Source organism: Dama dama, chromosome 15, assembly GCF_033118175.1.
Source record: "Dama dama isolate Ldn47 chromosome 15, ASM3311817v1, whole genome shotgun sequence".
Classification (NCBI taxonomy): Eukaryota; Metazoa; Chordata; class Mammalia; order Artiodactyla; family Cervidae; genus Dama; species Dama dama.
In genome coordinates, this window is record NC_083695.1 from 14,861,668 (window position 1) to 14,877,049 (window position 15,382).

The 15,382-nt window shown below is 63.5% G+C and overlaps 4 non-coding genes across 4 annotated transcripts; all 4 read left to right on the forward strand.

The window, feature by feature from the left end:
- The first annotated feature begins 2,123 nt into the window (after positions 1-2,123).
- On the forward strand, positions 2,124-2,242 carry LOC133070848 (5S ribosomal RNA). The gene has a single exon (XR_009696252.1). It is a non-coding gene; the product is annotated as a 5S ribosomal RNA (ribosomal RNA).
- Positions 2,243-5,676: 3,434 nt separating this feature from the next.
- On the forward strand, positions 5,677-5,795 carry LOC133070859 (5S ribosomal RNA). The gene has a single exon (XR_009696263.1). It is a non-coding gene; the product is annotated as a 5S ribosomal RNA (ribosomal RNA).
- A 3,486-nt stretch (positions 5,796-9,281) lies between these two features.
- On the forward strand, positions 9,282-9,400 carry LOC133070871 (5S ribosomal RNA). The gene has a single exon (XR_009696272.1). It is a non-coding gene; the product is annotated as a 5S ribosomal RNA (ribosomal RNA).
- Positions 9,401-12,906: 3,506 nt separating this feature from the next.
- Positions 12,907-13,025, forward strand: LOC133070883 (5S ribosomal RNA). Its single transcript, XR_009696279.1, has one exon. It is a non-coding gene; the product is annotated as a 5S ribosomal RNA (ribosomal RNA).
- The last annotated feature ends 2,357 nt before the right edge of the window (positions 13,026-15,382 follow it).

A 15,382-nucleotide genomic window follows, 5' to 3' on the forward strand; every position in this document is an offset into this window, starting at 1 on the left:
TACAGCCCATGGGGTCACAGTCAGGCAGGACTGAAGCAACGTGGCACCCAAGCATGCACACAGAGGCAGAGTATGAAGGATCTTGATTCTGGGCAGAAGGTTAATATCTCATTGTGGGTTCTCAGGCAGAGAAGCAGCAGCAAGGCAGTCACAGCCTTCTGAGAGAAGAACAGGTAAGACAGAGGGTTAAATTTAGAGGCGGTTTGTAAGTGGGCAGTGACAGCAATGCTTAAAACCAATAACGTCCACGTGTTAACTCCTTGACTCCAGAATCCACAAAACCGGGTCCTCCTGTGCACGTATTATAGGAAGCACTTGAAGACAACAAGGACTTGGTGCTTACCAAGCTCGTAGAGGACGGAATTGCTTTTGCCTTTCCAAGAGCATTAGCGCCTGTGCAGACATAGGTTCCTTCACTTTCAAGGGAAAGGTTCTGCAACAAAAGGGATCCATTGAAAAGCAAGGAAATACTGTCACTCAGAGATTCTCCTACCATCAAGCAAGTAACATTAGGATGAGGCACACCATCGGAATAAAAACAGATATGACCCGAACGCCCTCAAGCCGAAGCCTATCTTCCAGCCAACAGGGCCTTTGGCCAGCCGGCCAGCCAGTCAGCGGGCATGGCGGGTAGCAGCGTGCCAACTTTTGGATCGCCACGGCCATAGCCCCTCTGCGGGAGGATGACCGGGGCCCCGACTCCCAACGCAGACCTGGGTTGCCTCCAAGAGGCCGGAGGGCCACTCCGCATTCGGATTGCAAGAAACAAGATGACCGTCCGGTATGCTTGGACCCCCCTACATGATATGCAACCCCCCAGCTCCACACCCTTCCCCCTCCATTCTGGGTATCCCACCCCCCCGGACCCCAGTCGGCCCGCCCACACCCTTGCCCCCTGACACTCTCAAACACACACTCACACTCTCATCCTCTGGCCTTTGGGCGGGGGCTGGGTCTTCCCTTATTAGGTAGCCAAGCGGAAGGGGACCTTTGAGACCTCGGCTGCCAAGACGTCTTGGGGACCCCACGGGGCTCTGCCAGCCCCAGGGCACCGCGTCCAGCTGGGGCCCGGGGCCCAAGGCTGACGCCCCCTCCCTTGGGAAAGCTGCTTCTTCCGCCTGGGGTCTCTCTGAGGTGGGTCAGGGACTGTGCCACTGTGTCTGTCTCGGATCGGATGCCATCCTCTCTCCCGTGTCTGCCTCCCGTTTTCTCTCCGTCAGTCGCTGTGTCTCCCTCTGTGTGTGTGTGTGTGTGTGTGTGTGTGTGTGTGTGTGTGTGTCTGCGCGCGGGGGCCCGTCTGTCTGTCCGCCTGCCTCTCCCTCTCGCCGTCTTCGAGTCTGTCTCTGAACCTCCGTCTCTTTCTGCCTCTGCGTCTCCTGACACCCGGCCTCCCGTCCCTTCCTCTGGCCCCGGCCTCTCACAGGTTGCTGGGGCCCTGGCTCTGGCTGACGAGCCTGCGCCGGCCGGCTTGTCTCACTTGGCGTGGGTGCGTGCGAGTGTCTTGTGTGTCTGTCCGTGTGCCTGCCTGTCGGCCGTCTGCTCTCTCAGGACGGTCCTGTGCTTGGCGGGCGGCGTGGGGGCAAGTGGGGCCTCGATAGGGCGAAGGGGCGGGGCTGACGCGCTCCTGTCGGCCGCGCTGCTGGCTCCCGGTGGGTTTGGGCACCGGGCAGGTGCGGGGCAGGATGGGCGCTCAGGGCCCCAGCTGGGCTGCGCAGGAGGTTCAGAGGCCCGCGGGCGGCGGGCAGCGGCGGGCCCGGAAGCCAGAGACCTCCGGGGCAAGCTGGCCCTGTGCAGCGAACGGGATGGGGCTGGGGGCGCCGCCCAGCGGGGGCGGGCCTGCAGAGGCCCGGGGTGGGAGAGCGCCGAGACCTCCGCGCCCCTCCCGCCCCCGCACGCACGCACGGTGATGGGGAGCGGGGGCGGGGCGGCGTCGGCCGGCCGCCGGGCTGCCGGCCCTGGCCGGCCGGAGTCCGGTGGCGGGTCGTCCGGCTCAGGTACAGCGCGCGGCCCGTGGAGAGGTGCGGCCGGCTGACCCGCCCGGCAGGCAGGTCACAGCGAAAGGGAGGCGCGGCGCGGCGCGGCGCGGCGCGGGGCTCTTAGGGCGCTTGGAGGCAGCCGCCTCCGTCTACGGCCATACCACCCTGAACGCGCCCGATCTCGTCTGATCTCGGAAGCTAAGCAGGGTCGGGCCTGGTTAGTACTTGGATGGGAGACCGCCTGGGAATACCGGGTGCTGTAGGCTTTTTGCCTCCCCTCTCCTTTAGCCCCCGCCCCCACTCCCGCCCCACACCTCCCCCAGCCCCACCCGTGGCGTGGCCTGCACCGCAAGCCGCCCCCCACCCCCACCCCTGGCCCCTCGCACCCCACCGCGCTCACAGCCGTCGGTCGCCTGCCTTCCAGCCGGCGGCCCTCGCAGGCAGCAGCGGCGTCCCATCTCTTGGATCCCCGCGGCCCCAGCCCCTCCCCGGGTGGATGCCCCGGGCCTGGGGGGCGGGGGTCCGACGCCCGGCTGCCTCTGCGCGGCCCGAGAGCCCCTCCGCTTTCGGCTTCCAAAAAACCAGATGACCTTCCGGTCTCCGTCTGGGGCTCGCTAGGCAAGCCTCAGGTAATCCTGGGGACTGCCCCACGCCCCAGCCCCACCCGCAACCGTAGTGCCATCCTCGCACGCGACTGCGCGTGCTCTCCCGCGGGCGCACACACACACACACACACACACACACACACACACACACACAAAGACACACACACCCCCACCTTCACCCACACACCCACCCTGCCGCCGAGACGTGTCAGGAGACAGAAACCACAGGTAAGGGAGATGGAGAAAGAGGGAGAGAGAAACAGCAAGAGGACCACACAGGCTTCCCAACCCTCGGCCTCCACACCCTCGGCCCTCCATTCTGGGTATCCCCCCGGACCCCAGTCGGCCCGCCCACACCCTTGCCCCCTGACACACTCGCACACACACTCTCACACACTCACCCTCTGGCCTTTGGGCGGGGGCTGGGTCTTGCCTTAGGTGGCCAAGCTGAAGGGGACCTTTGAGACCTCGGCTGCCAAGACGTCTTGGGGACCCCACGGGGCTCTGCCAGCCCCAGGGCACCGCGTCCAGCTGGGGCCCGGGGCCCAAGGCTGACGCCCCCTCCCTTGGGAAAGCTGCTTCTTCCGCCTGGTCTCTCTCGGAGGTGGGTCAGGGACTGTGCCACTGTGTCTGTCTCGGATCGGATGCCATCCTCTCTCCCGTGTCTGCCTCCCGTTTTCTGTCCGTCAGTCGCTGTGTCTCCGTGTGTGTGTGTGTGTGTGTGTGTGTGTGGTGTTGGATCAGAGTGCGGGAAACTGCGTTGCCTAGAACAGAGTTTAGTTGTCAATGAAGGAGATGTAGAGCCAGAATGGGCTTCCCAGGTGGTGCTAGCAGTAAAGAACCTGTCTGCCCATGCAGGGAATGAAGGAGATGTGGGTTTGATACCTGGGTTGGGAAGATCCCCTGGAGGACGGCATGACAACCTACTTCAGTATGCTTGCCTGGAGGATCCTACAGTAAGAGGAGCCTGGCGGGCTACAGCCCATGGGGTCACAGTCAGGCAGGACTGAAGCAACGTGGCACCCAAGCATGCACACAGAGGCAGAGTATGAAGGATCTTGATTCTGGGCAGAAGGTTAATATCTCATTGTGGGTTCTCAGGCAGAGAAGCAGCAGCAAGGCAGTCACAGCCTTCTGAGAGAAGAACAGGTAAGACAGAGGGTTAAATTTAGAGGCGGTTTGTAAGTGGGCAGTGACAGCAATGCTTAAAACCAATAACGTCCACGTGTTAACTCCTTGACTCCAGAATCCACAAAACCGGGTCCTCCTGTGCACGTATTATAGGAAGCACTTGAAGACAACAAGGACTTGGTGCTTACCAAGCTCGTAGAGGACGGAATTGCTTTTGCCTTTCCAAGAGCATTAGCGCCTGTGCAGACATAGGTTCCTTCACTTTCAAGGGAAAGGTTCTGCAACAAAAGGGATCCATTGAAAAGCAAGGAAATACTGTCACTCAGAGATTCTCCTACCATCAAGCAAGTAACATTAGGATGAGGCACACCATCGGAATAAAAACAGATATGACCCGAACGCCCTCAAGCCGAAGCCTATCTTCCAGCCAACAGGGCCTTTGGCCAGCCGGCCAGCCAGTCAGCGGGCATGGCGGGTAGCAGCGTGCCAACTTTTGGATCGCCACGGCCATAGCCCCTCTGCGGGAGGATGACCGGGGCCCCGACTCCCAACGCAGACCTGGGTTGCCTCCAAGAGGCCGGAGGGCCACTCCGCATTCGGATTGCAAGAAACAAGATGACCGTCCGGTATGCTTGGACCCCCCTACATGATATGCAACCCCCCAGCTCCACACCCTTCCCCCTCCATTCTGGGTATCCCACCCCCCCGGACCCCAGTCGGCCCGCCCACACCCTTGCCCCCTGACACTCTCAAACACACACTCACACTCTCATCCTCTGGCCTTTGGGCGGGGGCTGGGTCTTCCCTTATTAGGTAGCCAAGCGGAAGGGGACCTTTGAGACCTCGGCTGCCAAGACGTCTTGGGGACCCCACGGGGCTCTGCCAGCCCCAGGGCACCGCGTCCAGCTGGGGCCCGGGGCCCAAGGCTGACGCCCCCTCCCTTGGGAAAGCTGCTTCTTCCGCCTGGGGTCTCTCTGAGGTGGGTCAGGGACTGTGCCACTGTGTCTGTCTCGGATCGGATGCCATCCTCTCTCCCGTGTCTGCCTCCCGTTTTCTCTCCGTCAGTCGCTGTGTCTCCCTCTGTGTGTGTGTGTGTGTGTGTGTGTGTGTGTGTGTGTGTCTGCGCGCGGGGGCCCGTCTGTCTGTCCGCCTGCCTCTCCCTCTCGCCGTCTTCGAGTCTGTCTCTGAACCTCCGTCTCTTTCTGCCTCTGCGTCTCCTGACACCCGGCCTCCCGTCCCTTCCTCTGGCCCCGGCCTCTCACAGGTTGCTGGGGCCCTGGCTCTGGCTGACGAGCCTGCGCCGGCCGGCTTGTCTCACTTGGCGTGGGTGCGTGCGAGTGTCTTGTGTGTCTGTCCGTGTGCCTGCCTGTCGGCCGTCTGCTCTCTCAGGACGGTCCTGTGCTTGGCGGGCGGCGTGGGGGCAAGTGGGGCCTCGATAGGGCGAAGGGGCGGGGCTGACGCGCTCCTGTCGGCCGCGCTGCTGGCTCCCGGTGGGTTTGGGCACCGGGCAGGTGCGGGGCAGGATGGGCGCTCAGGGCCCCAGCTGGGCTGCGCAGGAGGTTCAGAGGCCCGCGGGCGGCGGGCAGCGGCGGGCCCGGAAGCCAGAGACCTCCGGGGCAAGCTGGCCCTGTGCAGCGAACGGGATGGGGCTGGGGGCGCCGCCCAGCGGGGGCGGGCCTGCAGAGGCCCGGGGTGGGAGAGCGCCGAGACCTCCGCGCCCCTCCCGCCCCCGCACGCACGCACGGTGATGGGGAGCGGGGGCGGGGCGGCGTCGGCAGGCCGCCGGGCTGCCGGCCCTGGCCGGCCGGAGTCCGGTGGCGGGTCGTCCGGCTCAGGTACAGCGCGCGGCCCGTGGAGAGGTGCGGCCGGCTGACCCGCCCGGCAGGCAGGTCACAGCGAAAGGGAGGCGCGGCGCGGCGCGGCGCGGCGCGGGGCTCTTAGGGCGCTTGGAGGCAGCCGCCTCCGTCTACGGCCATACCACCCTGAACGCGCCCGATCTCGTCTGATCTCGGAAGCTAAGCAGGGTCGGGCCTGGTTAGTACTTGGATGGGAGACCGCCTGGGAATACCGGGTGCTGTAGGCTTTTTGCCTCCCCTCTCCTTTAGCCCCCGCCCCCACTCCCGCCCCACACCTCCCCCAGCCCCACCCGTGGCGTGGCCTGCACCGCAAGCCGCCCCCCACCCCCACCCCTGGCCCCTCGCACCCCACCGCGCTCACAGCCGTCGGTCGCCTGCCTTCCAGCCGGCGGCCCTCGCAGGCAGCAGCGGCGTCCCATCTCTTGGATCCCCGCGGCCCCAGCCCCTCCCCGGGTGGATGCCCCGGGCCTGGGGGGCGGGGGTCCGACGCCCGGCTGCCTCTGCGCGGCCCGAGAGCCCCTCCGCTTTCGGCTTCCAAAAAACCAGATGACCTTCCGGTCTCCGTCTGGGGCTCGCTAGGCAAGCCTCAGGTAATCCTGGGGACTGCCCCACGCCCCAGCCCCACCCGCAACCGTAGTGCCATCCTCGCACGCGACTGCGCGTGCTCTCCCGCGGGCGCACACACACACACACACACACACACACACACACAAAGACACACACACCCCCACCTTCACCCACACACCCACCCTGCCGCCGAGACGTGTCAGGAGACAGAAACCACAGGTAAGGGAGATGGAGAAAGAGGGAGAGAGAAACAGCAAGAGGACCACACAGGCTTCCCAACCCTCGGCCTCCACACCCTCGGCCCTCCATTCTGGGTATCCCCCCGGACCCCAGTCGGCCCGCCCACACCCTTGCCCCCTGACACACTCGCACACACACTCTCACACACTCACCCTCTGGCCTTTGGGCGGGGGCTGGGTCTTGCCTTAGGTAGCCAAGCTGAAGGGGACCTTTGAGACCTCGGCTGCCAAGACGTCTTGGGGACCCCACGGGGCTCTGCCAGCCCCAGGGCACCGCGTCCAGCTGGGGCCCGGGGCCCAAGGCTGACGCCCCCTCCCTTGGGAAAGCTGCTTCTTCCGCCTGGTCTCTCTCGGAGGTGGGTCAGGGACTGTGCCACTGTGTCTGTCTCGGATCGGATGCCATCCTCTCTCCCGTGTCTGCCTCCCGTTTTCTGTCCGTCAGTCGCTGTGTCTCCGTGTGTGTGTGTGTGTGTGTGTGTGTGGTGTTGGGTCACAGGGTGTGAAGCTCTCTGTGTGTGTTTGTGTGTGTGTGTGTGTGTGTGTGTGTGTGTGGTGTTGGATCAGAGTGCGGGAAACTGCGTTGCCTAGAACAGAGTTTAGTTGTCAATGAAGGAGATGTAGAGCCAGAATGGGCTTCCCAGGTGGTGCTAGCAGTAAAGAACCTGTCTGCCCATGCAGGGAATGAAGGAGATGTGGGTTTGATACCTGGGTTGGGAAGATCCCCTGGAGGACGGCATGACAACCTACTTCAGTATGCTTGCCTGGAGGATCCTACAGTAAGAGGAGCCTGGCGGGCTACAGCCCATGGGGTCACAGTCAGGCAGGACTGAAGCAACGTGGCACCCAAGCATGCACACAGAGGCAGAGTATGAAGGATCTTGATTCTGGGCAGAAGGTTAATATCTCATTGTGGGTTCTCAGGCAGAGAAGCAGCAGCAAGGCAGTCACAGCCTTCTGAGAGAAGAACAGGTAAGACAGAGGGTTAAATTTAGAGGCGGTTTGTAAGTGGGCAGTGACAGCAATGCTTAAAACCAATAACGTCCACGTGTTAACTCCTTGACTCCAGAATCCACAAAACCGGGTCCTCCTGTGCACGTATTATAGGAAGCACTTGAAGACAACAAGGACTTGGTGCTTACCAAGCTCGTAGAGGACGGAATTGCTTTTGCCTTTCCAAGAGCATTAGCGCCTGTGCAGACATAGGTTCCTTCACTTTCAAGGGAAAGGTTCTGCAACAAAAGGGATCCATTGAAAAGCAAGGAAATACTGTCACTCAGAGATTCTCCTACCATCAAGCAAGTAACATTAGGATGAGGCACACCATCGGAATAAAAACAGATATGACCCGAACGCCCTCAAGCCGAAGCCTATCTTCCAGCCAACAGGGCCTTTGGCCAGCCGGCCAGCCAGTCAGCGGGCATGGCGGGTAGCAGCGTGCCAACTTTTGGATCGCCACGGCCATAGCCCCTCTGCGGGAGGATGACCGGGGCCCCGACTCCCAACGCAGACCTGGGTTGCCTCCAAGAGGCCGGAGGGCCACTCCGCATTCGGATTGCAAGAAACAAGATGACCGTCCGGTATGCTTGGACCCCCCTACATGATATGCAACCCCCCAGCTCCACACCCTTCCCCCTCCATTCTGGGTATCCCACCCCCCCGGACCCCAGTCGGCCCGCCCACACCCTTGCCCCCTGACACTCTCAAACACACACTCACACTCTCATCCTCTGGCCTTTGGGCGGGGGCTGGGTCTTCCCTTATTAGGTAGCCAAGCGGAAGGGGACCTTTGAGACCTCGGCTGCCAAGACGTCTTGGGGACCCCACGGGGCTCTGCCAGCCCCAGGGCACCGCGTCCAGCTGGGGCCCGGGGCCCAAGGCTGACGCCCCCTCCCTTGGGAAAGCTGCTTCTTCCGCCTGGGGTCTCTCTGAGGTGGGTCAGGGACTGTGCCACTGTGTCTGTCTCGGATCGGATGCCATCCTCTCTCCCGTGTCTGCCTCCCGTTTTCTCTCCGTCAGTCGCTGTGTCTCCCTCTGTGTGTGTGTGTGTGTGTGTGTGTGTGTGTCTGCGCGCGGGGGCCCGTCTGTCTGTCCGCCTGCCTCTCCCTCTCGCCGTCTTCGAGTCTGTCTCTGAACCTCCGTCTCTTTCTGCCTCTGCGTCTCCTGACACCCGGCCTCCCGTCCCTTCCTCTGGCCCCGGCCTCTCACAGGTTGCTGGGGCCCTGGCTCTGGCTGACGAGCCTGCGCCGGCCGGCTTGTCTCACTTGGCGTGGGTGCGTGCGAGTGTCTTGTGTGTCTGTCCGTGTGCCTGCCTGTCGGCCGTCTGCTCTCTCAGGACGGTCCTGTGCTTGGCGGGCGGCGTGGGGGCAAGTGGGGCCTCGATAGGGCGAAGGGGCGGGGCTGACGCGCTCCTGTCGGCCGCGCTGCTGGCTCCCGGTGGGTTTGGGCACCGGGCAGGTGCGGGGCAGGATGGGCGCTCAGGGCCCCAGCTGGGCTGCGCAGGAGGTTCAGAGGCCCGCGGGCGGCGGGCAGCGGCGGGCCCGGAAGCCAGAGACCTCCGGGGCAAGCTGGCCCTGTGCAGCGAACGGGATGGGGCTGGGGGCGCCGCCCAGCGGGGGCGGGCCTGCAGAGGCCCGGGGTGGGAGAGCGCCGAGACCTCCGCGCCCCTCCCGCCCCCGCACGCACGCACGGTGATGGGGAGCGGGGGCGGGGCGGCGTCGGCCGGCCGCCGGGCTGCCGGCCCTGGCCGGCCGGAGTCCGGTGGCGGGTCGTCCGGCTCAGGTACAGCGCGCGGCCCGTGGAGAGGTGCGGCCGGCTGACCCGCCCGGCAGGCAGGTCACAGCGAAAGGGAGGCGCGGCGCGGCGCGGCGCGGCGCGGGGCTCTTAGGGCGCTTGGAGGCAGCCGCCTCCGTCTACGGCCATACCACCCTGAACGCGCCCGATCTCGTCTGATCTCGGAAGCTAAGCAGGGTCGGGCCTGGTTAGTACTTGGATGGGAGACCGCCTGGGAATACCGGGTGCTGTAGGCTTTTTGCCTCCCCTCTCCTTTAGCCCCCGCCCCCACTCCCGCCCCACACCTCCCCCAGCCCCACCCGTGGCGTGGCCTGCACCGCAAGCCGCCCCCCACCCCCACCCCTGGCCCCTCGCACCCCACCGCGCTCACAGCCGTCGGTCGCCTGCCTTCCAGCCGGCGGCCCTCGCAGGCAGCAGCGGCGTCCCATCTCTTGGATCCCCGCGGCCCCAGCCCCTCCCCGGGTGGATGCCCCGGGCCTGGGGGGCGGGGGTCCGACGCCCGGCTGCCTCTGCGCGGCCCGAGAGCCCCTCCGCTTTCGGCTTCCAAAAAACCAGATGACCTTCCGGTCTCCGTCTGGGGCTCGCTAGGCAAGCCTCAGGTAATCCTGGGGACTGCCCCACGCCCCAGCCCCACCCGCAACCGTAGTGCCATCCTCGCACGCGACTGCGAGTGCTCTCCCGCGGGCGCACACACACACACACACACACACACACACACACACAAAGACACACACACCCCCACCTTCACCCACACACCCACCCTGCCGCCGAGACGTGTCAGGAGACAGAAACCACAGGTAAGGGAGATGGAGAAAGAGGGAGAGAGAAACAGCAAGAGGACCACACAGGCTTCCCAACCCTCGGCCTCCACACCCTCGGCCCTCCATTCTGGGTATCCCCCCGGACCCCAGTCGGCCCGCCCACACCCTTGCCCCCTGACACACTCGCACACACACTCTCACACACTCACCCTCTGGCCTTTGGGCGGGGGCTGGGTCTTGCCTTAGGTAGCCAAGCTGAAGGGGACCTTTGAGACCTCGGCTGCCAAGACGTCTTGGGGACCCCACGGGGCTCTGCCAGCCCCAGGGCACCGCGTCCAGCTGGGGCCCGGGGCCCAAGGCTGACGCCCCCTCCCTTGGGAAAGCTGCTTCTTCCGCCTGGTCTCTCTCGGAGGTGGGTCAGGGACTGTGCCACTGTGTCTGTCTCGGATCGGATGCCATCCTCTCTCCCGTGTCTGCCTCCCGTTTTCTGTCCGTCAGTCGCTGTGTCTCCGTGTGTGTGTGTGTGTGTGTGTGTGTGTGTGTGTGGTGTTGGGTCACAGGGTGTGAAGCTCTGTGTGTGTGTGTGTGTGTGTGTGTGTGTGTGTGTGTGTGTGGTGTTGGATCAGAGTGCGGGAAACTGCGTTGCCTAGAACAGAGTTTAGTTGTCAATGAAGGAGATGTAGAGCCAGAATGGGCTTCCCAGGTGGTGCTAGCAGTAAAGAACCTGTCTGCCCATGCAGGGAATGAAGGAGATGTGGGTTTGATACCTGGGTTGGGAAGATCCCCTGGAGGACGGCATGACAACCTACTTCAGTATGCTTGCCTGGAGGATCCTACAGTAAGAGGAGCCTGGCGGGCTACAGCCCATGGGGTCACAGTCAGGCAGGACTGAAGCAACGTGGCACCCAAGCATGCACACAGAGGCAGAGTATGAAGGATCTTGATTCTGGGCAGAAGGTTAATATCTCATTGTGGGTTCTCAGGCAGAGAAGCAGCAGCAAGGCAGTCACAGCCTTCTGAGAGAAGAACAGGTAAGACAGAGGGTTAAATTTAGAGGCGGTTTGTAAGTGGGCAGTGACAGCAATGCTTAAAACCAATAACGTCCACGTGTTAACTCCTTGACTCCAGAATCCACAAAACCGGGTCCTCCTGTGCACGTATTATAGGAAGCACTTGAAGACAACAAGGACTTGGTGCTTACCAAGCTCGTAGAGGACGGAATTGCTTTTGCCTTTCCAAGAGCATTAGCGCCTGTGCAGACATAGGTTCCTTCACTTTCAAGGGAAAGGTTCTGCAACAAAAGGGATCCATTGAAAAGCAAGGAAATACTGTCACTCAGAGATTCTCCTACCATCAAGCAAGTAACATTAGGATGAGGCACACCATCGGAATAAAAACAGATATGACCCGAACGCCCTCAAGCCGAAGCCTATCTTCCAGCCAACAGGGCCTTTGGCCAGCCGGCCAGCCAGTCAGCGGGCATGGCGGGTAGCAGCGTGCCAACTTTTGGATCGCCACGGCCATAGCCCCTCTGCGGGAGGATGACCGGGGCCCCGACTCCCAACGCAGACCTGGGTTGCCTCCAAGAGGCCGGAGGGCCACTCCGCATTCGGATTGCAAGAAACAAGATGACCGTCCGGTATGCTTGGACCCCCCTACATGATATGCAACCCCCCAGCTCCACACCCTTCCCCCTCCATTCTGGGTATCCCACCCCCCCGGACCCCAGTCGGCCCGCCCACACCCTTGCCCCCTGACACTCTCAAACACACACTCACACTCTCATCCTCTGGCCTTTGGGCGGGGGCTGGGTCTTCCCTTATTAGGTAGCCAAGCGGAAGGGGACCTTTGAGACCTCGGCTGCCAAGACGTCTTGGGGACCCCACGGGGCTCTGCCAGCCCCAGGGCACCGCGTCCAGCTGGGGCCCGGGGCCCAAGGCTGACGCCCCCTCCCTTGGGAAAGCTGCTTCTTCCGCCTGGGGTCTCTCTGAGGTGGGTCAGGGACTGTGCCACTGTGTCTGTCTCGGATCGGATGCCATCCTCTCTCCCGTGTCTGCCTCCCGTTTTCTCTCCGTCAGTCGCTGTGTCTCCCTCTGTGTGTGTGTGTGTGTGTGTGTGTGTGTGTGTGTGTGTGTGTCTGCGCGCGGGGGCCCGTCTGTCTGTCCGCCTGCCTCTCCCTCTCGCCGTCTTCGAGTCTGTCTCTGAACCTCCGTCTCTTTCTGCCTCTGCGTCTCCTGACACCCGGCCTCCCGTCCCTTCCTCTGGCCCCGGCCTCTCACAGGTTGCTGGGGCCCTGGCTCTGGCTGACGAGCCTGCGCCGGCCGGCTTGTCTCACTTGGCGTGGGTGCGTGCGAGTGTCTTGTGTGTCTGTCCGTGTGCCTGCCTGTCGGCCGTCTGCTCTCTCAGGACGGTCCTGTGCTTGGCGGGCGGCGTGGGGGCAAGTGGGGCCTCGATAGGGCGAAGGGGCGGGGCTGACGCGCTCCTGTCGGCCGCGCTGCTGGCTCCCGGTGGGTTTGGGCACCGGGCAGGTGCGGGGCAGGATGGGCGCTCAGGGCCCCAGCTGGGCTGCGCAGGAGGTTCAGAGGCCCGCGGGCGGCGGGCAGCGGCGGGCCCGGAAGCCAGAGACCTCCGGGGCAAGCTGGCCCTGTGCAGCGAACGGGATGGGGCTGGGGGCGCCGCCCAGCGGGGGCGGGCCTGCAGAGGCCCGGGGTGGGAGAGCGCCGAGACCTCCGCGCCCCTCCCGCCCCCGCACGCACGCACGGTGATGGGGAGCGGGGGCGGGGCGGCGTCGGCCGGCCGCCGGGCTGCCGGCCCTGGCCGGCCGGAGTCCGGTGGCGGGTCGTCCGGCTCAGGTACAGCGCGCGGCCCGTGGAGAGGTGCGGCCGGCTGACCCGCCCGGCAGGCAGGTCACAGCGAAAGGGAGGCGCGGCGCGGCGCGGCGCGGCGCGGGGCTCTTAGGGCGCTTGGAGGCAGCCGCCTCCGTCTACGGCCATACCACCCTGAACGCGCCCGATCTCGTCTGATCTCGGAAGCTAAGCAGGGTCGGGCCTGGTTAGTACTTGGATGGGAGACCGCCTGGGAATACCGGGTGCTGTAGGCTTTTTGCCTCCCCTCTCCTTTAGCCCCCGCCCCCACTCCCGCCCCACACCTCCCCCAGCCCCACCCGTGGCGTGGCCTGCACCGCAAGCCGCCCCCCACCCCCACCCCTGGCCCCTCGCACCCCACCGCGCTCACAGCCGTCGGTCGCCTGCCTTCCAGCCGGCGGCCCTCGCAGGCAGCAGCGGCGTCCCATCTCTTGGATCCCCGCGGCCCCAGCCCCTCCCCGGGTGGATGCCCCGGGCCTGGGGGGCGGGGGTCCGACGCCCGGCTGCCTCTGCGCGGCCCGAGAGCCCCTCCGCTTTCGGCTTCCAAAAAACCAGATGACCTTCCGGTCTCCGTCTGGGGCTCGCTAGGCAAGCCTCAGGTAATCCTGGGGACTGCCCCACGCCCCAGCCCCACCCGCAACCGTAGTGCCATCCTCGCACGCGACTGCGCGTGCTCTCCCGCGGGCGCACACACACACACACACACACACACACACACACACACACACAAAGACACACACACCCCCACCTTCACCCACACACCCACCCTGCCGCCGAGACGTGTCAGGAGACAGAAACCACAGGTAAGGGAGATGGAGAAAGAGGGAGAGAGAAACAGCAAGAGGACCACACAGGCTTCCCAACCCTCGGCCTCCACACCCTCGGCCCTCCATTCTGGGTATCCCCCCGGACCCCAGTCGGCCCGCCCACACCCTTGCCCCCTGACACACTCGCACACACACTCTCACACACTCACCCTCTGGCCTTTGGGCGGGGGCTGGGTCTTGCCTTAGGTGGCCAAGCTGAAGGGGACCTTTGAGACCTCGGCTGCCAAGACGTCTTGGGGACCCCACGGGGCTCTGCCAGCCCCAGGGCACCGCGTCCAGCTGGGGCCCGGGGCCCAAGGCTGACGCCCCCTCCCTTGGGAAAGCTGCTTCTTCCGCCTGGTCTCTCTCGGAGGTGGGTCAGGGACTGTGCCACTGTGTCTGTCTCGGATCGGATGCCATCCTCTCTCCCGTGTCTGCCTCCCGTTTTCTGTCCGTCAGTCGCTGTGTCTCCGTGTGTGTGTGTGTGTGTGTGTGTGTGTGGTGTTGGATCAGAGTGCGGGAAACTGCGTTGCCTAGAACAGAGTTTAGTTGTCAATGAAGGAGATGTAGAGCCAGAATGGGCTTCCCAGGTGGTGCTAGCAGTAAAGAACCTGTCTGCCCATGCAGGGAATGAAGGAGATGTGGGTTTGATACCTGGGTTGGGAAGATCCCCTGGAGGACGGCATGACAACCTACTTCAGTATGCTTGCCTGGAGGATCCTACAGTAAGAGGAGCCTGGCGGGCTACAGCCCATGGGGTCACAGTCAGGCAGGACTGAAGCAACGTGGCACCCAAGCATGCACACAGAGGCAGAGTATGAAGGATCTTGATTCTGGGCAGAAGGTTAATATCTCATTGTGGGTTCTCAGGCAGAGAAGCAGCAGCAAGGCAGTCACAGCCTTCTGAGAGAAGAACAGGTAAGACAGAGGGTTAAATTTAGAGGCGGTTTGTAAGTGGGCAGTGACAGCAATGCTTAAAACCAATAACGTCCACGTGTTAACTCCTTGACTCCAGAATCCACAAAACCGGGTCCTCCTGTGCACGTATTATAGGAAGCACTTGAAGACAACAAGGACTTGGTGCTTACCAAGCTCGTAGAGGACGGAATTGCTTTTGCCTTTCCAAGAGCATTAGCGCCTGTGCAGACATAGGTTCCTTCACTTTCAAGGGAAAGGTTCTGCAACAAAAGGGATCCATTGAAAAGCAAGGAAATACTGTCACTCAGAGATTCTCCTACCATCAAGCAAGTAACATTAGGATGAGGCACACCATCGGAATAAAAACAGATATGACCCGAACGCCCTCAAGCCGAAGCCTATCTTCCAGCCAACAGGGCCTTTGGCCAGCCGGCCAGCCAGTCAGCGGGCATGGCGGGTAGCAGCGTGCCAACTTTTGGATCGCCACGGCCATAGCCCCTCTGCGGGAGGATGACCGGGGCCCCGACTCCCAACGCAGACCTGGGTTGCCTCCAAGAGGCCGGAGGGCCACTCCGCATTCGGATTGCAAGAAACAAGATGACCGTCCGGTATGCTTGGACCCCCCTACATGATATGCAACCCCCCAGCTCCACACCCTTCCCCCTCCATTCTGGGTATCCCACCCCCCCGGACCCCAGTCGGCCCGCCCACACCCTTGCCCCCTGACACTCTCAAACACACACTCACACTCTCATCCTCTGGCCTTTGGGCGGGGGCTGGGTCTTCCCTTATTAGGTAGCCAAGCGGAAGGGGACCTTTGAGACCTCGGCTGCCAAGACGTCTTGGGGACCCCACGGGGCTCTGCCAGC